At 39.3% G+C, this 23,078-nt stretch overlaps 1 long non-coding RNA gene across 9 annotated transcripts in view; it reads left to right on the top strand.

The window, feature by feature from the left end:
- Nucleotides 1-390: 390 nt before the first annotated feature.
- The window catches only part of LOC140502050 (uncharacterized), a 48,931-nt gene continuing 26,243 nt past the window's right edge, over nucleotides 391-23,078 (top strand). For 3 of the 9 annotated variants that reach the window (XR_011966495.1, XR_011966493.1, XR_011966496.1), the window contains exons 1-5: nucleotides 392-646; nucleotides 5,993-6,324; nucleotides 7,433-7,547; nucleotides 20,247-20,340; nucleotides 20,429-20,512. This is a non-coding gene — a long non-coding RNA (uncharacterized lncRNA). Of the gene's footprint in view, nucleotides 647-5,992; nucleotides 6,325-6,905; nucleotides 7,044-7,432; nucleotides 7,548-17,999; nucleotides 18,081-20,246; nucleotides 20,341-20,428; nucleotides 20,513-21,069; nucleotides 21,333-23,078 lie in introns of those variants that run through there. The other 6 variants (XR_011966502.1, XR_011966500.1, XR_011966499.1 and 3 more) reach the window with 6 other exon arrangements.

Here is a 23,078-nt window from a genome sequence, read left to right as displayed (position 1 = left end):
GATTTTTTAAAGGTAAGGATGAGAGGAGAGGCCTATAGCTGCTTAATATACAAAAGCCTCAAGCAAGCAGGAACAAATACCGGAATCCTAAAATATTCAAATAGCCCATTTAAGGGAGCCAGGTCTGAAGTCAGGAGGACTTATCTTCCGGATTTCAAATCCAGCCTCAGACACTTACTTGCTAGCTGTGTGACTCTGAGCAAGCCACTTAACCCTGTTTATCTTAGTTTCCTCATCTTTAAAATGAACTGGAGAAGAAAATGGCAAACTTCCAGTATCTGTGCCAAGAAAACCCTAAATGGGGTCACAAAGAGTCAGATATGACTGAAATGACTGAACAATGACAAAATTCTTCCTGTCATCACCCTGGCCCCTCCCCCCAAATTAAGAAACTTTGAGAGATAACAAAACAAATATTCTCCATTCACCTCTGACTGACACCATCTGAACAAATCCTAGCAGTATAATGGAGGTTAAGTAAAGTCTAAGTCTCCTGGTCCTTCATTCCATGGCTACAGAGCTATCCTATCTGTGATAAGCTTCTCCAGGAAGCACATGTAAAGGAAACCTCCATTTGGGAAGATAATGTCTGGCATTCATACTCAAGAACTTTCAAATTCAGAATTACCTACAAGGTAACCTTAAGGTAAGAAATACTCCACTCTCCTACTTTGTTATAGTTTGGAATGTCAATTCAAGGAAAAGAATAGCAGGAAAACAGAAGGTTAAAAGGAGTGGGTCATTCTTAGAGCAGAAGGGATGGCTCCTCCAAGAAGAATCTGTTCTCTTGTACCTCAGTCAATTGATCATCAAGAAACAATCCTATTTGCTGAGGACCAATGGATCAATCAGAGGACTTCCTGGTATCCTTTCATCAAGGGATGAGGCCTCATGTGTAGCCCTGTGACAGGTCATCTCTCTTCACAAAGGTTCACAGCCTATACTCTTACCAAGTTGATTGGTGGGAATCATCAAGCTTATTAGGAGTATCCCTGAACAATCCTCAGTTAAAGTGACTCAGTCTTCTTAGGGACATTTTAACTAGGTATAACTTGGCATCAAATAGTACCTAGAAGGGCTACTTTAAGTCTGAATGTCATAAATTCCTGCCCCTCAATCTAATATCCCCAAATTTTGGTCTAAACTAGAGATGTGAAGAACGTGGATATTTACTCCATTTTATTCTGCCAGAGAGGCAAGGCTGAACTTAGAGTCAGGAAGGTATTGTTCAGTCATTTAGTCATGTCTGACTCTTTGTGACCCCATAAACCATAATGTCCATGGGGTTTTCTTGGCAAAAATACTGGAGTGTTTTGTTATTTCCTTCTCAAGAGTTAGGAAGATCTAGGCTTCAATCCTGCCTTAGATACATCTGACCTGTGTGATCTTTGACAAATTACTTAATCATCTCTGAGTCTCAGTTTCTTCATCTGTAAAATGGGAATAATAATAGTGCTGACTTCATAGGATCAAAGTCAGGATCAAAGAAGATAAGGTAGATATAGAACTTGGCAAATTCAAAGGTGTTATTTTTTATTACTACTAAGTGTCAGATATCCCCATCCCTCTTAGGTCCTACATTCTCTTTCATGCCAAGTGAGACTGTCCTGGAGCCATTCTGAACTAAATGTTTGAAAGCACAGACACTTTTATTGACAAATGGCAAGGGAGAGAACTTCTCAGTCTTCAGAAATATTTTATGGTAGGGTGTTGAGCGGCGAATGTCAAAGTGTGTGTTGATTGAATGTGTTTCTGGGACTTTGTGTAGGGGAGGTGGTTTCAGAAAGCTGAACCATGTCACAGGAGGAGGTTGCATTCCCCAGGCAATTGACCGGATAAGCCATAGCAAGGGAGGATAATTGACCCATAAATCCTCCTTTTCAGAATCTCCAGTTTTTGTGCTCCTTTTCCTAACTTATTTCCTCCTTTAGGAGCTACTTAGTTAAGTCCCTTGCTGTTCTGTAACTGGTCCCAGATCATGTTTCGTCCTAGCCAGCCATCCACCAGGCCACCAGGGCATGGTCAGGAGGGATTCATCACACATGAGACCTCTCTCTTCCCCCCATCCACCCCATCTCCTTTCCATAGTTTGCTCAAAGAACAGTCATCAAATCATTACTATCCTTGGTATACTGATTGGATGCCCATTGGCTCTGCTCCAAATCCTTGTAACTGCTGAAACCAAGGTTCCCTTCCCTGGTCACTGTTCCCCAGTACATCATTTACCCCTAGCTCTTTTAGGAAAGGGACTGCTTCACTTTTGTCTTTGTATTGCAAGAGTCTGGTATTAAAGTAGAAATAATAACTGCATCAATCCTTGAAGGCCTAGTTTGAATATTAACTTTACTAAGAAGCTTTTCCTAACCACGCCGGGCTGAGAGGATCCTTCCTCAGAAGGAGTAAGCTTCACAAAGCTCTTTGATCCTCACATATTTAAATTTCATACTATGGTTATTTAAGTACCATGGTACCATACTGTGATGTCTTTCACTATGAGAATATAAGCTCTTTGGGGGCAGAAATGGCCTTTCTGCTTACCTAGCCCTAGCACATAGTAAGAGCTTAATAAATGCTTATTGACGGACTGACTGACTAGACCTTGAGATCTGTGATGGCAGAAGTAGTTTCTTATTTATTTTTTGTCTCTCTTACTGCCTAGAGAAGTGATTCTCAGGTTGTGGTCTGAGGATCCTTGGGGTCCTCAAGGTCAAAATTATGTTCATAATAATGCTAAGATGTTATTTGCCTATTAAAATACTCCCTTTTTCTCTAACAAAATACCGCCATGAGACTGGGTTTTCTTCCTATAGTTTCACCAAAATAGAATGTTGAAATAAAATTGAATGCAAAAGCAGCTTTGAGAATCCAGCTATCTTCTTTTAAGCCATGCATTAAAGAAATTTGAAAAAATAATATGTAAAATTGTGATAGATGATTAATTACACCCCTGTTTTATTCCAATCAGTATTAATCAGTTTGATAGGATTCCACATTGGTGGATAAGTTCTGATAGAAGACCTCAGAGCAGTGAACTGCAGATTATAAGCACATTGGCTTAATCATAGGAAGTTAACTAAAGGACCTCCACCCTTGTTTTTCCTTGTTATGGTGATCAAGTCTGGTTATTTTTGTTTCTCTTCTGTCCCTTATCATCCCTCTATTGCCCAACATAGGGAGATGACCACAAGCCCTTGGCCAATGACTGATTCTGGTTGCAGGTCTGAGGCCTGCTTTTCTACCAGTCCATCAGCTCAGGTAGATGTTTTGACATCTATTTATCAGCTGAACTCATGGGTGTGTTCATTGTCTTGGTAGGATTTCCTGGAAGGTCAACATGAATTCCTCAAGGTCTGCTAATTAGACCATTTGTCAATCAATGGGATTCTGTGTTTTGTGTAGGGTCAAGGGCAAGATCTATGAACCAATAAGATTCTATATTTGGTTTGTTCTATCTGTATTGTCTGGGTATCAAGCACCTGAGTAACTAAGGCCCTGGAGGAAGGGGTCATCTCAGATCATGACAAGGATCTGAAATCCACTTCATTAGAGAGAACCATAGATCCTTTGCTAATAAGTTGTTGGCTCAGAACTCTGCCTCAATTTGTTTTACTTAGGTTGGGTAATTTTATAAGCTCACAAATAGTACCATTCTTCTCATTAATTTTTTGGAAGATATAGTCATTTCTTTCACAAAAATTTCATTTATGCTAACATGTAATGAATTTATTATTGTTATTTTAAAATTAACTAATAAGCTATTAAAATTTTATCAGTTGTAAAGTCTAATATGGAAAATATTGATAGCTAGAATCCACATGAACAAAAGGCCTTTGAGGTTCTTAATATTTTTGAGAGTGTAAAGGGGTCCTAAGATGAAAAAGCTTGAGAACCCCTAGTTTTAAGCAATAGCACCCTGAATCTCAATTCACTGAGCATACACACACACACACACACACACGCACACACACACATACACACACACACACACACATATAAGTTCTTTGTTGTAGAGCAGGGATTTCCAGATTTTTAAAATGGTACACCCATATCAGTTTAAAAAACATTGGGACACATACATTTTATATAGAGATATAGGTAGATATCGCTATACATAGTTATTTGTATAATTTATATATCTATCAATATTCTTTCTTTGATACTAATATTATTTACTATTTTATTAGAGATATATTTATAGATATGTTTTATATCTATAGATATAAATCTCCATTTCTCTCTCTATATATACATATATACATATTTGGCAGATAGGATGAGAGTGATAGAGGCAGTTGTATATTCTTTGAAAGTCTACTGAGTGCAGACCTTTTTCTTCTCAGTTACCAGTTACCAATCTTCTGGCACATTCTCTACCCTTTGCCTGACCTTAAGGACCAATCTGAAGCCTTTGTGCATGTTTTTCAGCAAGGGGCCTGGGAACATATGTCACTGGAAATAACCAATAATGATGTGACCAAGAGGAATGCATGCTCAACTCCATAGGAAATGCCCCAGCTAGAGCACATGTCTAAGTGGAAATGGTCAGGGCACATACTCAGTTCTACAGAAAGTACCCTAGCAAGAGCATTGGTGTGTATCAGTGTGTGTGTGTGTGTGTGTGTGTGTGTGTGTGTGTGTGTGTATGTTCATGTATCAGGAGATTATGATAGCTTCCATCATGTAATGATATGCCAATACTACTACATCTGTACAGTATAAGGTGTATACAAAAATAGAAACTAAAAGATCAAAAATATAAACTAAATATTTTTATAATGATTTTTATTTTATTTCTTTAAGAGTACAAAACTTTTTTTTGCTCTCACTAAATCCACTAATCACAATATTTTAATGAGAGCAATGGGATTGAATGTGCTTCATTAATTGTGAAAATTATGTATTAGCACTTGAGCTACAACAGATCTGCAGGTTTGGTTCCTAGTTTGATTTATTCCATTTTTTGATTTCAGTGGTTGTCATTGCTAAAAAGGACACCCCACAAACATACATAGGTCCAAATTAAAGAAATCTATCACTGGCAGTGCTTACTATAACATGATACTCATATTTCAATCCCATACAGCAATTATACAAGCATTTTTTGGGTTGAGATTCAACTAGCAATTCCCAACTTCCCTAATGTTGCTCTTGAAAACTAATGAGAAGAAGTTAGCATTTCAATATGTTTGACTAATGAATTCAAGATCTACTGAAACTTTTTGTTCACAAGATTTTTAGAGGAGTTAGAAAATTGTCCCCAAATTTTATGGATATGCAGACATGAGAGTTTTATGGGTAACCTCCACTGTCTGCAGCAACAAAAGCCTAGTTTTTAAATGTCATGCTAATTATTGACCTCACACTAATAACATTCACAATGTTTAGCAGGCACAATGTCCACTTAAGATGAGGTTTATTATTAATGTTATTGGATGTAAGCCCATATTTCAAATGTTCTTCTTGAAAAATTTGAATTTCTTTGGCCAACGTCTTATGGCATCTGATTGACAGTTTTTACCTTAGAATATCCAGAGTTCAAATAAGAAATAGGAGAAGAATCAGCCATTTTCTTGCTGTTCACTTAGGCTCAAATCATTAGCATTATCTTCAGGTCTCAGTTCCTTTTCAGGAAGCCACACTTCCATTTTCTGAGGGTGAGTTTGGTTAAAATGAAATAATAGAATCTATAAATCCACTTCGTCATGCCTATAATGCAAATTTTTTTTGCAATATACTTAAAGCAAAAGAATGAGTGGGAGGTCCAGCATCAACACCTGTGCACTCTTCCTTTGAGGTATCTCAGGTACCACACTCTCTATACATGGCATTTCACTGAGACCTATGGAACCAATGAGACTGCCAGTATCAATCCCTGTACTATATATTAGGAAAGTTTAATTTCTTTACTTTTGTAGAGAAGAAATAGCATTTCTTATCCACAGTTTTAATATTTTCTTCTTGCTCCTCAATAGAACATTTCTTGCAATCCTAGGCAGATCACCGCTATAGACGAGATTTCCATGTTGGAGGATCGTTGGACTAGATGACATCATCTTTGGAACCAGCAGGAGCTCATCAAATGAGATAAATTGTCAATTGCCTTCTAGTTCTGGTTCATAGATCTAGAGTTGGAAGGGATTATAGAGTTCCTCCTTTTACAGATGAGGAAGCTAAGGCTCTATGTTAAGGCTGTTGCTCAAAGGCCTCCCAGTAATATACAGCAGAGCCCAGATTCCAGTGCTGCCTACTGTGGTGTGAGGATCTTCCCTCTTCACAGGGTTGATGTTAATGTCTCAGATGGTACCATGTGATGTGACTTGAGAGGTACTAGGAGGCCCCATTGTCTTCATGAATTTTTCTGCTTTTCTAACTGCCACTGAGTGAAATTAAAGATTCATTCCTTGGGGTTGAGTCAGTATTACATTTCCTCCTTAAAATGCAAATATCCCTGGAGAGGTAACACATGAAGGCACTCTCCATCATCAACACCATAGCATGAATTAACTTATCAGATTGCCTCTAGCCCTTAAATGAGGCCTGGAAGTAATGGGGCAGAAGATATTTAAGGCAGGTCTCCAGCCAGGGTGGGGGTCTAGCACCCAGGTTGAAGATCAGGGGTGGGAGGAGCAGGTGGGTGCAGTCAAGGGCAGCAATCTGAGGCAGGAAGATGCCCAAGCCAGCCTTTGCCTTCTTAGTCTGGGCTGAGGCCCAGTCCTTCCTGTAGGTATGTAGGAAGCAAATTCATATTCAGGGGAATGTAAAGACCTCATCTACTCTGTCAGTAAGGCAAGATTTCTGCAGAAAATGGAAGAGTATTAGGAAAATTCGGCATAAATACAGTCAGGGCAAGGTGTCAACTAATGTGAAAGACGAACAAGTAATGTCCTCCTAATTTCACTTGGCAGCCCAATTTCCAAAATCACCCCAAGCTGTAGATAGAGTTTCAGCACAGCCTCATGTTCATTTCCAAAGATTTAGAGTCATTATAGCCCTGGGGTATAAATCATTGACAATTTTCCATCTGGACCCAGAGATCATTTTGAGTGCGTAACATTTTCTAAGTACTTATTATATTATATAGTGGCTCGTACTGCCTGCTTGTCTTGTCTCTGCTTTTACTGGCTAGGTAGGACTCTCTTCTTTCCCTTCTATTTAGCACCTCCTCTCTCTCTCTCTTTCCTTTCCAAATACTCTGACCTCTTGATGAGAAATATCATACAGGAGATGAAGTCTTTCTAGGCATGGGTCGAAATGGTTCAATTAAACAACTCAATTTAATTCAGCTCAACAAACACTTATTGCCTGATATGTATAAGGCATCTTGCTTGTTGGGTGCTTGAGCAGGGTGGGACGTGGGGTGGAAGGGGTTTGGACCTATGATCGCAATTCTGCTATAGAAACTCTACCAATAAAACTCACATGCAACTTTTAGTCTTAAAGACAGGATGCTGGGCACTGAAGTGACTTGCTCTGGGTCACTCAGCCACTATACGTTGGAAGCACGATTTGAATGCAAGCCTTCCTTCCTCCAAGACCAGTCCTCTCAGGTACTAGGAATACAAAGGTGAAGAGTTTACAATTTAATTAAAAGGGGTGAGGGAGGGATGTATGCAGTTCCAGTCCAAGTTAGAGTGCTGTAATTATGTGGATGAAGTCAAACAGAGAAACATAAGGCATTAGAAAAGAAGGGATCCTTTCTATCTTGGGTGGGGGGGCAGAAATCAGAAATTAGGGTTCATGGAGTTCAGCCAATCAATCAGCAGATACATCATGTTTGGCCGAACATACGCCTGGAAGAAAGACGATTCCAATCGTAAGTAGTACACAAGCATATTTCTCAACAGCTTAATTCACGGACCATTATTCTTAACTTTCTACCTGATCCTCCACTCAAGTTTGACTCTGATTCATCATCGTGACATGAGGCAGTGCCTCTGGGTTCTCACAGGCTATGCTAGTGAAACCCAAAGTGTGGTTCATATTACCAGTCTAGAAAGGCTTCCAATATTGGCTTGGTGACAGATTGGGTCTGTTGTCCCATGACCAGCCAAGTAAAGTTTGGCCACTAAGCTGATGAATAAATTATTGGCCATGTCTATCCCTGAAGCCCCTCTCCCAGGCTGGAAAGAAAGCTGCCATTAGAGGAAGTTGTATCAGGCAGAGGAAGGAATACTCATAATGATAAAATCACAGACTACTGCTAAAATAAATGACCTAACTGTTGTCCTCCAACACTTAGCTGGGATTATATATCCCTTTGGGCCCTTTCCCATCTCCACTTCCCAAGAAATTATTTGGATAGTAATATGGGAAAGTAATATGGGAGGACTTTATCCCTTTTCCCCCTCAAAGAATGTACATTAATTTAATTCTGTACTACAACTATTTAATGAGTACATACTATGTACGAAGCATTGTGCTAGGAACTGGAAATGTAAACATAAACAAATGATAAAAACTCTGCCTTCCACAACCTTCTTTCTAAATGTTCACAAGGAGACAGGGATAAAAGTGGAAATCTGTTAGAGGTAGCAGTGGAGAAGCAGAGAGGAGACAAGGCTACACCCTGCGTATGTGTGAATGCTTGTTTTGTAGGACTTCACTACAACATGAGAGAGGACATGAAACAGAAGAGGGGAGCAGGGGGATAGAAAGGAGTGTGTGATGCACCAGGGTCAAATCAAGGGCCGACAATGAAAGGAAAGTGATCTCTGTGGTCTCAGAAAGAGAAGAACCTACAGAGGAAGGAGACAGATTGAAAATGGAGGGGGAAGGAAGGAAGGAGACTTTAGTTTGGAAATGTTTTGGGAATGGGGGGGAGTTCTATCGATGACTATTTCTGTGGGTGAAGGGAGACGATGACCTTAAAAAGGTTAAGGCCTGGGTACAACTGGCACCTGACAGAGTGAAAGAGTGTGAACATAGGAGGGAGATTCCTAGGCAAATTTAGGGAGTAAATGATCAGTGAGGGGGTGGTGGTGAGTGGAAGAAAGTCTCTACCATGGGACAGTGTCCTTTCTGACACTTGTAATAGCTGATATTGTTCTGGAAGTGAGGCACAATGGAAAAGGCGAATTGATGGGGTAAACTTTACAAAGGAGAGGCAGAAAGCTCCTGGAGGGCAAAGTCTAGAAAGAATGCCTCGGAAGCTTTGATGGTATGAAGAACATAGCAGCGAGAGACCAGATGATTACGGGAGTCATGAATCACAAAACAAGGATCTTGAGTAAGCACAAGGAGAAGATAGATAATGAAGAGATTGAGAGAAATCCTTTTTGCAAAGAGGAACAAAAAAAAATGAAATTTAAACTAATTAGGATTAGCTGAGAGGAGAGGAAGGGACAATCTACTTGACTAACAGAGGATAAAGGAAAAGGAAGGGGATGAAATAGATAACCAGATAAAAGCAGGAGAGATAAACTAATAAAAAATACTCTAAAAGGAAAGAAAGGGATGGCAAAAAAGAAAAGAGGATCATGAGTAAAGGGAGGAGAGGCAGTAGGAATAGGACCACCCGAAAAAAAAGATTACAGTTACGGAAGAAATACAATAATGTGTTTACAGCAGAAGAGGAGAGGGGAATGATAACTTAAAGAATTTTTAGAGGCAGATGGAGAAAAATATAAACCGTCCTCTTATAACTGCAAATGTGAATGGATTAAACCTTGAAAAAACACAAGAAAAAGGGGTAGACAAAATAAAGCACTGAAACTTTTCCTTCACAACAAAATTTCGTCTTCTCATCAGTACAAATTTTTTCCTATGATGTCTCCTGAATTTTCGTGCTGGACTATTAAAAAAAACCAAAACCTGTTTTTATTGACATTTTTAATATATGACTCTCATTTCTAATGGTATCTCTTTTCTGTTTTCTATTTAGTTAGACACCCCACTGTAATAGTGAATACAAAAGAAAGGTGGTAAAAAATAGTTACAAAAACCCACCAGCAGATCCACAGAGCATGAGAGTTTATGTAATTTTCCACCCCCATGCTTCTCCTCCTCCGCAGAGAAGGGAGAATAAAATCATTGTGTTAATTCTTTCTGAAGTTGAGTATTATCAATGTGATTATGCAGCATTCAACTTAAAAAAATTTTTTTTTCTACGTATATTGGTTTGTGTTGTTATCACTGAGTCATTTTAGTCACACCTGATTCTTTGTGGTCCTCTTTGGGGTTTTCTTGGCAAAGATATTGGAGTGGTTGGCTATTTCCTTCTCTAGCTCATTTTGCAGATGAAGAAACTGAGGCAAACAACATGAAATATTCCCCAGGTAGTAAGTGTCCGGGACTAGATTTGAACTCATGAAGATGAGTCTTCCTGACTCTGCACTATCCACTGCACTACCTACATTGTTGCAGCCATTGTATTTGTTGCTTTCCTGGTTCGACTTACTTCAGCCTCATGAATTTCCCTATGATTTCCTGAATTCTTCCTATTTATCATTTTTTATAGCACAGTAACATTCCATTCCATTCATGTACCACAATTTGTTTAACCATTCCCAATGATCAATTCCCCTTTGTTTCCAGTTCTTAGATACTAAAAAAAAAAGTATTGTTATGAATATTTTGGTGTTTATAGGATTTCTCTGTGGGATCTCTAGGTCAAAGGGTACAGATATTTTAGACACTTTTAAAACATAATTCCAAATTGCTTTCCAGATTCTTTCCCCCATTATTAGTTTCAAGCACCTACATGTTGCAGTTCTCCTAACACCAACTACTTCTATCTTTTGTGCTCTTTGTGTATGAGGAAAACCTTGGAATTGTTTTGCTTCTCTCTCTCTTACTATTAGTGATTTGAAGCAATTTTCTATGGCTGTTAATAGTTTTCTATTCTTTTTATAATTTTTCATGTCCTTTGACTACTCATCCATTTGGGAAAAGCTTTTGATCTTATATATTTGTGTTAATTCCCTAACTAACCTGAATATTAAATCATTATGAGAGATATTTGATGCAAATGTCTCCCTATTTGGCTCTTTCCTTTCTTTTCTTTGCTACTGGTTTTGTCCTTGCAAAAGCTTTGCAGTTTCATGAATTTAAAATTACACACACACACACATACACACACACACGCACACACACACACACATACACACACACTCACACACATTATATGTTATGCTTCCATCCTTTGTTTGGTTAAGATTTCTCCCCTAGCTACTCCTATAAACCCTAATAACTCCTATGAAAGGTATCTTCTCTCCTTTTCTTGTAATTTTTGCTGGAATGAATTTTTATTTAATTAATATTTCTGAATGTCAAATTTAGATATTATTTTCTAGTACAAATGATGAGGCAAAGAGTAATAAGAGAAGTACCGATAAAAATGAGATTATATGACATAGTGGGTAGAGAACTGACCTTAAGAGTAAGGAAGATATATGTTCATATAGCACTTCTGGCACACACTGGCATGATTCATTAATTGCCTACTCTGAGCCTGAGCAAATCACTCAGTCTTCCAGTGACCCAGCCAGCTTTCTAAGGAAGGAAACAAGCATTTATTAAGCACCTACTGTGTACTAGGCACTATACTAAATACTTTATAAATATTATATAATTTGATCCTTACAATAATCTGAGAGTTAGGGGTGATCATTATCCCCATTTTACAGTTGAGGAAACTGAGGCAGGCAGATGTTGGGTAACTTGCCCAGAGACACACAAGTAGTAAGTGTCTGAGACTGTATTTAAACTCAGGTATTTCTGACTCCATGCCCAAAGCTCTAACTGCTGTGCCATGCAGCTACCTCTAAGAGTATAATTGTCAGAGCAAATACCAATCTGCCCAGGTAAAATGATTTCCTTGCTAGAAGCTCCCAACAGTGATAAAATCTGAGAAAAAAAAATTCATTAGTTGATTCTTATAAACAGGTAGCCCTGCATTCTTGTATATACTATGCTTTACTTTGATTACAATTGACTACAGGAGAATATAAAAGCAAGATGACCAACCTATTATACTCATCAAGCCAAGACAAGATGAGGAAAGGAACTTGGGTGCTGATAATGTATGTGGAGATGAAAGGATGCATAGGAGATCAGTTTTGCAGGGGTGCTTGATGGACTTTGGCAGCATTGGGAAGTGAGGAAGAAGAAAGAGTCAAAGATGAACATGACGTTTTGAACCTTACTCGGACAATGGTAGTGACATCAATAAACAGGATAGTTGAGAGGAGGGTAAGGTGTAGGGTAACTAGGTGGCACGGTCAACGGAGGTTGGGCCTGGAGTCAGGTAAACTCATTTTCATAAATTCAAATCTGACCTCAGACTGTGTGACCATGGGCAAGTCACTTCACCTTGTTTGCCTCAGTTTTCTCATCTGTAAAATGAGCTAGAGAAAGAAATGGCAAATCACTCCAGTATCTTTGCCAAGAAAACCCCAGATGGGGTCATGAAAAATCAGACACAACTGAAAAACATGACCAAATAGCAACAACAAAAGATTTGGAGGGAAGTAGGTAAGATGAATTTAGTTTCAGACATCAGTTTGACTTTAATGGTGGAACTATCCAACAAAAAGCTAGAGATGTGAGAGTTGAGCTCAGGAGAGAGACTGGGGCTAGACATAGGAATATGGAAATCATTTGCATAGAGGTAGTTTATTATCATAGGTATAATAATATAATGCAATAAATTATATAATATAAAACATAATAATATATTATCTAAGTATCTAGGTGGAAATATCCAGCAAATAGTTGGGGGTGTGAGAGTTGAACTCAAGAGAAAGATTTGGGCTGGATATAGGGATATGGAAATCATTTGTACAGAGGTATTTTATTATCATAAGAAGCTGCAAGAGTGGGAGATATGGACAAGGGAAAGAGTACAGAAAAAAAGATGAGAGTATTGAGGAGATAGTTCTGGTACTCCCAGTTGGGGAGTATCAGGAGGAAGATGAACCACTGATTAATACCAAGAGATGTTGCTTCTCCATCCACTCTTCAGTCATAGGGTTGGGAATAGCAGAGGATATCTGAATTTATGTAAGAACTTTTGGGGGTCCACATAGCATCAGCTAAAAATCTGTGGGAGAAATCTACTCCTCAATTCTTCATAAGGAGGTAGTGCGCTACAGGTGTGTGATGAGACTTATACTATCAAACATGGCCTGTTTGTTGGTTTGTTTGGCTTAATTGTACGTTGTTCCTTCTTGGAGTTGCAGGTGAGAGTTAGGTGGAACAGGTATACACCAAAAATGGAAAGCAGTGCTCACCCCAGAGGTACTAGTCTTTCTTGGACACACCCTATACTCCTGGTGATCTAGTGGTTAGAATCCAGTGCTTTCACTACTGGGTTCAATTCCCAGAAAGGGAATATTTTTTCAAAAAATGTTAACATGAACTATTTGTGCCTGATCTGTGGTAGAGAATTCCAAGCTTGTATTAGTCCAGTCAGATACTTGACTATAATATGGTGATGTCATTTTGGTGTTCTTTGATCATGAAGGACAACCACCAACTTTGTTACTTTTCTTGGGTATGGTGGTACTGGGCAATAACAATCATGTTAGAAGAAAAATGTTTTAATAAAACTTCTTTTAAATAGAAAAAAGCCACCGGTAATAGGCTTGTAGAATATATGTAGGTTGAAATCAACTTTCCCTCTAACTACAAGACAATATTCTTGGTGAGCAACATCTTGGTTTCCTTCCCCTTCTCAGTTGTGATCCGGCTGACTGTAAAGCATAAGCCTCCATCTTCATCTCACAACATGCAGACTCAGAGGATCATACATAGAATTGGAGCTTGACATGACCAGAGGTTATCTACCCCAGTCTCAATTTAAAAATGAGGAAACTGATACATGAGCTGGAAGTTATACCCAAAGTCCAAATCCCTGGCTGTCCTTTGCACCCTGTGTGGCCCCGGACAAATCACTTCCCATCTCTGACCATACCTTTGATCTGTTAATCAGAGGGATCTCTCATTTGTTAAGCTACCATGGAGTGGGACATGAGCATTTAGCCCCTCATCGGGGTGCACAGCAATTCTTGTTTAGATCTAAAAGTAATTGGCTACTGAATTCATTTCTCCCTAGTGCCTCTTCTTGGACTGGGCTCTATCATGATATGGAGTCATAATGATGAGGTGGAAGCCTCATTACCAGGAAGCTCATCATGCTGGGAGTTTGCCCAGCTTTGGTGCTCACACCTCATCCATGTAAAAGTAAAGAACTCTTTCCAAAGCCTCTATTTAGAGAGGACCTTCAGGCCAACTTTCACTTTATTTCGTACCAGCTTGTATTCCTTGAACTGGACTCCATCATGCTTCCCCCTCTGCTACTACATCCTCCTTTTTCAGTTCCCTTTATGTATTGTCTTCTTCCATTAGATCATAAATTCCTTGGGGACAGGGACTGTCTTTCCTTTTATGAATTGTATCCCCAGCATGTAGCAGAGTATCTGGCACATAGTGAATATTCACCGACTGATTGTCTGCGGGACAAACTATTATTCAGGAACTGTGGTGGTCTATAAATAGAGGGTTTACTATCAGCTGCTCTTCCGGGGTCCTTCTCAGTTGGGTTTCATTGTTAGCACTTTCTCTCCCTTGGATTACTGGTAAGGAGGAAAGGGGGAATTTCTCTTTTCAGTACTGGTGGTTAAAAGCATGTGTTTAGTAAAAACATGCTTGCCTAGGTGAGGTTGAGTCCCTGGGGACTTTCTTTTCCTTTGCTATTTTATTTCCTAAACCCAGGTCTGAGACTAATAATCTTTTGAAATGAACCTCTTTGACCTTGGCAGTAATCAGGGTCAAGACTTCTAGAGTTGGGTGCTATCTGATCAAAAGGAGAAGAGAGATGACTGCTCCCAAATCATCTAGTAGTTGATTGACTAAAAGAAAGCCTGAATCACAGCCTGGCTGACTAGGAGAGATGGACCTTGGAAGTCTGAGTCCTTTGGCTTTCTCCATCATGTCCCCAGGAGCCTCATCATTAGGAAGCTCATCATCCAAGATCTTGTCAGCCTTGTTAGTCATACCTCATCAGTACCCTCTGCCCTGTGATTGGAGGGTGGAAGAAAGAGCTCCTCTCTAAAACTTTCATTTAAGAAGGGGCTTTAGGCCAGTGATCTCTCCATTTCCTACCTAACTGCTCTCCTTTGGATTTCTCTATTACATCTCTGACCTGGGTACCGTCTGCCCTTCCCTTTGCAGCATTGTGTGTGTGTGCATGTGTGTGTGTGTGTGTGTGTATGTGTGCGTGACAGAGAGAGAGAGAGAGAGAGAGAGAGAGAGACAGAGAGACAGAGAGACAGAGAGAGAGAGAGAGAGAGAGAGATCTCACCTCTAAAGATTATAAGATTCTTGGGGGGGGGGCGCTGTCTCTCTCTTTCATATTTGTATCTTTAGAGTTTAGCACTGTGCCTTTACGTATAGTTGTTGTTGAGTCATTTCAATCATGTCCAACTCTTCATGGTTCCATTTGGGGTTTTCTTAGCAGAGATACTGGAATGGTTTGCCACTTTTCCAGCTCATTTTACAGGTAAAGAACTGAGACAAATGGGGTGAAGTGACTTGCCTAGGGTCATACAGCTAGTCAGTGTTTGAGGCCACATTTGAACTCAGTCCTACTGACTCCAGGGTCAGCACTTGATCTTGCACATAGTAGACAGTTAAGAAATGTCTATTGACTGACATTGTTTATTGCCTGCATTGTGGAACTCCTCCTGGGAAAGTTAGCTCAGGTCTGAGGTGAAAGAGCAATATGTATTCAGAAGTCCCACAAAGAGCCTCTCCTCTTTAGAGTGAGTATAACAAGTGGAATGAGCTCCTCAGAATGTTTTCTGTCTGCGTTAATGGATTCCCCACTAGTCTTTTGAATCTTGAATATTTTCTGTGGAGGAAGATATAAGCAACAATCCTATGCCTGATATCCATACTGAGTCTCTTTTCTAGAAGGGACCCTATTGCCCACATTTGTGGGAGCCCCTAGGCATGAGTGCTTCCTGAGCTTTGTTCTAACTACCTCCTTGCAGTTACTATAGGGCAATGATAATGAGCTGGAGAGTGAAATTGGAAAACTGATCCTCCTTTCTGGAGTCAGGTGCTACCTAGAACCCAGGGTCACTGTGAAGACAGAATAAAATCCTGTGTGCACATGAGCTCTTGTCAAATAGACAGACACTTTCCCTCAATGCATAAACGTTATTTTATTTGTAATTTGTGAAGTAAAACAAACATTTTCATAACATGCTATAATAAAAAAGATGATTGCACATGAAACTGCAAGTCTACTATGTACAACTTGTTAATCCTTTAAAAATACAACAGTTATCACGGAAATTTCTTTTTTTCCTTTTCCCTCCCCTACCTCCACCCTACTGTAGAGATTGCCCCCATTAGACTCACACACACATATATGTATACACACACACACATACACACACACACATATATATATGTATGCATGTATTTATGTATATATTTAGCCCTCCCTCACCCAAAACAAAGTCAAGTGCAAATCATGTCAACATTTCTCTGATGGCATGGTCTTCTTTGGCAATGAAGGATGAACACAACAACAACTCTGTGTGTGTGTGTGTGTGTGTGTGTGTGTGTGTGTGTGTGTGTGTGTGTGTGTAAAATTATTCTGTTCATACTTCAGTTTACCAGTTCTTTCTCTGGATGAAGAATGCATAAACCCTAGGACATGTTTTTTCTCCTCTCCACTACTTCAGACTTGGTATTCTGCTCATGCTGAGTAAGGCTTCATGACCTCAGACTATGCTGTAACCAACCCGAAACCCATAAGTAACTAGCATTTGGGAACTACCTCTCACAGGCATCGATCTTTTCTTCTGTTTGGCGATTTTGTTATTAAGATGCATCAAGATATGTCAAGACTGGGAGATTGACTTGTAAAAGCAATGATTATCATTATCCTTCCAAGACAGAGGTTTTCTTTCCTTCCTCAGAATCCTATTCTTTTATTGGTAATAGGTTTTGTTCAGATCAGGGATCGCGAGTGTTCATTTGCATGTGTTCCTGTTTGCCAGTCCTATCTGATCTGCTGTGTGGACTGGCATCCATATGTATGAGCAGGGAGGGTGCAGTAGGTCAGGAAGGATGAAAGATGTCTCTCTATACTCAACTCTTCTTTAATATGGAACAACCCTAGGCAGGGTCGACTGTCTCCAGATGATGAGTTGTTGAATGGAAAGAGGGGAAAGTACAAGAAGGCAACATTATCTCTTCCTTTCAAAGTTTTTTCTTCTTTTAATATTCTTAAGGTTTCTAAACTTATTCACCTGGTAACTTCCCAAATTCATATTTATAAAAGAACTAAAAAGTGATTTGTAGAAAGTTCCAAAATGTAAAATAATTAATAGAAAGGATATAGGGAGATATTTACCAAAATATTTATAACAATGTATTATTGTGGTAGCAAAGAACAGAAAACTAAGGAGATGTCTATGTATCGGGGAGTGGCTAAACAGGTTGTGATGAATGAATGTACTATAAATGTACATGAATATACTGTGCTGTAAAAGTGATGAATATGAAAAATGAGAAAAGGAGAAAACTTTATGAGTTGGTGCAGAAGGAAGCAAGCAGAACAAGGAAAACAACAAATGCATTGACTGCAACAATGTAAATAGAAGAAAACAATAAAATGAAATTGAACCCTCTGTAATTAAAATAACCACACTTGGTCTCAGAGAAGAGATGAGACAATGGACCTCCTTTCATTCTTGGCAGAGGCTGGGGAATATGGATATGAAAAATTATATATACTCTCAGACAATTGATGTGTTGATTTGGTTTGTAGAAATGCTTTCCCCTCTGTCTAATTTTTCAGTCTTTGTTACAAGGGATGATTCCCTGGGCAAGAGAGGAGGAGGAATATATTCAGAAATAAAGTGATACAAAACCAAAATACATCAATAAAATATTCAAAAAGACAAAGGAAACAAAGATTACAGTTGTCTATTTTGTAAGGTCCTTGTATCTAAAGACTTTCTTTTCACTCTGTTTTGAACCAGAATATGAAGACTTTTTTTTACATCTACTCATCTCCTTACACAAAGACATACTCTTACCAGGACTGCTAAGAGTGCACAACTGTATGTATGCATAGATATGTGTAATAACATTCCCCTGTCTGTGAGTAACTTCACACATAATTATGTAAAGCTCTCTATCATGGGAAAAATTGAGGCTGGATGTCCATTTGAAGTGGAATGATCATTTGTCTGGGATGTGATAGAGATAATTTCTGCCTTAGCCATCGGGTTAAACTAGAAGACATCAAGATACCACGTAGTTCAGCAAATACATTGTTACATGTAGTTGGGCTTGCAAATTCATGTGTCATGTTTGCATATTCTCAACTTTGTAGGCAGGCATATGTGCAAAACAGGTCTTCATAAGCTTACTGAAAATTGAAGAATTTAGTTTTTCTGTGTTGAAAATGTGAAGATGGTGTTTAAAATCTGACAAGTGGAAAATGCTATCTTTGCTTCTCAACCCATCTGCCACACAGTTGCCAAATTAATGTTCTAAAAAACAAAAACCCAACATTGCCCTATGTCATTCCCTTACTCAGAAGTCCTCAGTGGTTCCTTCTTGCCTCTAGGTTACAATACAAGCTCCTCTGCCTGGAATTTCGAACCTTCCATGATTTATTTCCCAGTTATTTTTCCAGGCTTATTTTCTTTTTAATCTCCTTCATACACTCTCTGTTTCAGTCACTGGCTAATAAACTATTCTTCATACTTTATGTGTCTATACTAAGATAGATAAACAGACAGACAGACAGACAGATAGATAGACAGATAGATAGACAGACAGACAGACAGACAGATAGACAGACAGACAGACAGACAGACAGACAGACAGACAGACAGGCAGGCAGACAGACAGACAGACAGACAGACAGACAGACAGACAGACAGACAGACAGACAGACAGATAGATAGATAGATAGATAGATAGATAGATAGATAGATAGATAGATAGATAGAAATGGTAGATAGATAGATAGAAATGGTAGATAGATATAGAGATGATAAAGAAAGATGGGAATGAGATCTCTCTAGATAGGTTTGCAGCCAGATTTATCTAGATAGATCTATATTTTTGTACAAGACACATAAATACATGTACACATAGATAACATTATTTTTATACATATGTATCATATATTAACTAAATAGCAGAGGTGAAGAGGAGCTTATATTCAGCTATATTCTATCAATATTGTCTGTTTCGAATGGGGCCTGATCATTTGTTCCAGAGGGCATGTAGGTCCCTGGATGTTATGCATAACAGGGTAGGTATGGGTAGAGGAGGATTAAGTTTGAAAGAAATAGAGAATTAGAGCCTTAAAGGTCACCAGGATCATTAAGTAATGACTAAAAATAGCATTAGTCATAAAGAACAGAAAGAAGGAGAAAGAATAAACGAAGGGGAAAATCACAGTGGCAGACAATTAAAAATAGACATGTAAATACATATGTGCATTTAGATATATGTGCACAAACAATTGGGAAAGACCTAACTTAAAAAGACCAAGGTCTCCTACTGCATCCAAGGCTGTCACAAGTCTTCCTGGCCTATGTCCTGTCACTAGACACTGGAGGACAGAGTGAGCCTGACCACTTTGCAGAACCTGCTTCACTCAAATCCTATTCATTTACAAGTTAAGACAAACCCTCCTGAGACCTTGGTTTTCTTTGACAGCGAAGGACGAACAACAGCCATATACACATATATGTATTTTTCAAGCATTTGGCTTTTACCAGGAAAATTATTTATACTACAATATCCAATGTAAAAACAAACAACTGTGATAAACAATAATGACCAGTGCCATGGTCAGCCATGATATCAGAGGACTGATGATGGAGAGTGCCCCCACCCCAGTCTCATAATGGAGTGGTGATGAATTCATATGCAGAATGAGAAATACATTATTTTATAAAATAGATATAGCTGACATTTATATAGAGCTTATTATGAACTAGACATTGTGCTAAGTTTTACAACTATTATCTCATCTGATTCTCACAAAAACTTTGGGTAGTGGGTGCTGTTATTATCCCTGCTTGACAGATGAGGAAAATGAGGTAAACAACCGAAGTGACATCGCACTGGGAAGTGTTGGAGGCTGTATTTGAACTCTGGTCTTCCTGACTCCAGGCCCAGCCCTCTGTCCAGTGCTTGACTATACATATATGATAAAAGAGCTCAGAATTTCCTTTTTTTTCTTTCTTTATGACTTTTCACAGGCTATCCTCGATGCCTTCTTCCTCACCTTTACCTCATAGAATTCCTAGATGCTCAGCTCAGATTCCATCATAGAGTCTTTTCTTATCTCCCCAGGTGATAATGCTTTCTCCTTCCTATAATTTGGCTCATTTACTTTTATATATTTTACATTTATTTACCTATGCCCATGTTGTTCCCCCAGAGATGACCAAAGCACAGGCTAGAAGCTTTACTTCTTTTCTTGGCAGAGTGGCCATCCCTCCAATAGAAGAGCAACTCCCTAAGGGTAAGGACCATTTGATTATTTGCTTCTCCATCCGCAGCACCTTGGACAGGACCTGACACACAGTAAATGCTTAATGAATGTTTATTGAATTTAATGGAAAGACAGCTTAGGTCACCTTCATCATTGTTATTCAGTCATTTTTCAGTCCAGTCAGATTCTTTGTGATCCCATTTGAGGTTTTCTTGGAAAAAAATGCTGCAGCAGCTTGCCATTTCCTTCTCTAGCTTATACTGCAGATGAGGAAACTGAGGCAAACAAAATTAAGTGATTTGCTCAAAGTCACATAGCTAGAAAGTGTCTGAGGCCAGATTTGAACTCAGGAAAATGAGTTTTCCTGAGTCCAGGCCCAGCACTTTATTCCTTATGTCCATGAGCCACTGAGCTGCCCATAGGATCACCTCCTTACCTTATTACAAATATTTGGCTCCGATAAAGGAAGAGAGAAAGATGCAGAGGGAAAGGGAAGAGAACAAGGATCTGTTAAACTTTTATTAAATGTACTATATGCTGGGCATTGTGTTAAGTATATTTATAAACATTATCTCATTTGGTCTCAGAGGGAGAAAAAGAGAATGATTTCCAGGACAGGATACTGAAGTGATTTCCAGAGAAGCGGCATCTCTTTTCATGTCTGCGAAACCAAGAAACTGAGAGTGACAGTAGCAGAAACCCAAATAACCAAAATCAAAATAATTAACAGCAGTATCCTTCACCAAAGGGATTCTTGAAATAGCCTGAGTTTGGCCAAGTAATAACTAACCCATAAATTAAAGCTCTGAAAAGTAGAATAAAGTTTCCCATTCTCTGTGTAAACCTATTGTCCCATTGTTCATCAGATGAAAGATTCAGCTGTTTCATCTGGGGTACATTCCACCATGTGACCATTATGGTTAATTGTTCCCTTTCCCCTTCTCTCTTCAGTATTTCTGACTAGAGTCTAGGAAGAATGTCTCTGAAGTTACAATCACTGGAAAATGAAGACCAAACTTCTCTAGTCTATAATGTAGCAAGAACGGGACATGAGCCAGATAGCAAACTGTTACTTCCTCTTATGGGAGACAATGTGGTATGGTGGAAAGAAGGGTAAGAGAGGGAAAGGAGGAAGTATTTACTGAGTGCCTACTATGTGCCAGGCACTATGTTCAGCACTTCACATATGTTATCTTATTGGCACCACACAACTATCCTGGGAGGAAGGTGCTATCTTTGTCCTCATTTTACAACTGAAGAAGCTGAGGCAAGCGGTGCTTAAGGGATTTACCCATGGTCACATAGCTAGTAAGTGTCTGAGGCTATTTTTAAACTCAAGTCTTTCTGACTCTAGGTGGGACAGCTCTACCCACTGCAGTACTTGGTGCTGAATCTAGAATTAAGAAACACTTGGATTTGAATTCTCCTTCTTGTGCATCTTCCTTTCCCTCTCCCTAAGTAAGATGGAAAATGTGCTTCGGGATATTGTATCAAATCACAGGCCAGCTCCTGCCATCTATCCATATGCTAGCCACTAGTGACTTACAGGGGGGTCTTCCCATAGCGGATTCTGGCAGGGGTAAGAGAGATGTTCTCGTTCATCTTGGCAGAGTATAAAAGAGAGCTGGCTATCTCTCTCCCTGAAAACTCTTCTTTAACCACATAAATCTGCATTCCCTCACTAAAGCCTTGTTTTTTTTTTTCTTTTGCTGTATCAGGGAAAAGATAAATTCTATATCCTTGGAACATCATTCTCTTAGTTAAAAGCTCTCTTGAGAAGCAATACTCAAGAGGAACAAACACTGTGTGTGGGAGATCAGAGGGTCTCTTTTGGAGAGAGGATAAATAGAGGTGGCTTCTGTCAAAAACAGCCTCTTTCCAAGTTACCTATGGCCATATCTCATTGGAATTCTACAAACTCTACCATTTACTTCACACATAGATATCTTGGTTCAGATCCTCTGATTCCAGATGTGTGTGTGCGTGTGTGTGTGTGTGTGTATGTGTGTGTGTGAGAGAGAGAGAGAGAGAGACAGAGACAGAGACAGAGAGACAGCGAGACAGACAGAGAGACAGAGAGAGAGACATAGGGAGGGAGAGAGGGAGGGAGAGAAAGTGTGTGTGAGACAAATAGAGACAGAAGGAGAGATGGAGGGAGAATGTGTGTGTCTGAGAACAAGAGAGGGAAAGAGAGAGAGAGAGAGAGAGAGAGAGAGAGAGAGAGAGAGAGAGAGAGAGAGAGAGAAGAAGGGAGGGAGGGACGGAGGGACGGAGGGAGGGAGGGAGGGGGGAACAGAGAAAGAGAGAGTCAGAAAAAAAGACAGAGACAGACAAACAAACAAAAGAAAAAGAGGGAGAGAGAGCTCTTAAAATCATTCTTAATTTAGCTGAGTTAAAAAATATTTATTAAACACTTACCTTGGACCAGGCACTGTGATAAGCACTGGGGATACAAAGACAAAATTAAAATAATAGCAACCCTCAAGAAGTTTACCTTCTGAGGAATGTCGGAGCTAGATAAGATATTAGGGGAGAAAAGTCTTGAGATGAGATGTGACTTGCTCATAGTCTCACAACTTGAGCCAGGGAGAGAATC

The sequence above is a fragment of the Notamacropus eugenii genome, chromosome 4 (genome assembly GCF_028372415.1).
Source record: "Notamacropus eugenii isolate mMacEug1 chromosome 4, mMacEug1.pri_v2, whole genome shotgun sequence".
NCBI classification, from domain to species: Eukaryota; Metazoa; Chordata; class Mammalia; order Diprotodontia; family Macropodidae; genus Notamacropus; species Notamacropus eugenii.
Note: the sequence above shows the minus strand (reverse complement) of the source record. Positions and strands in the feature narration are given on the sequence as shown.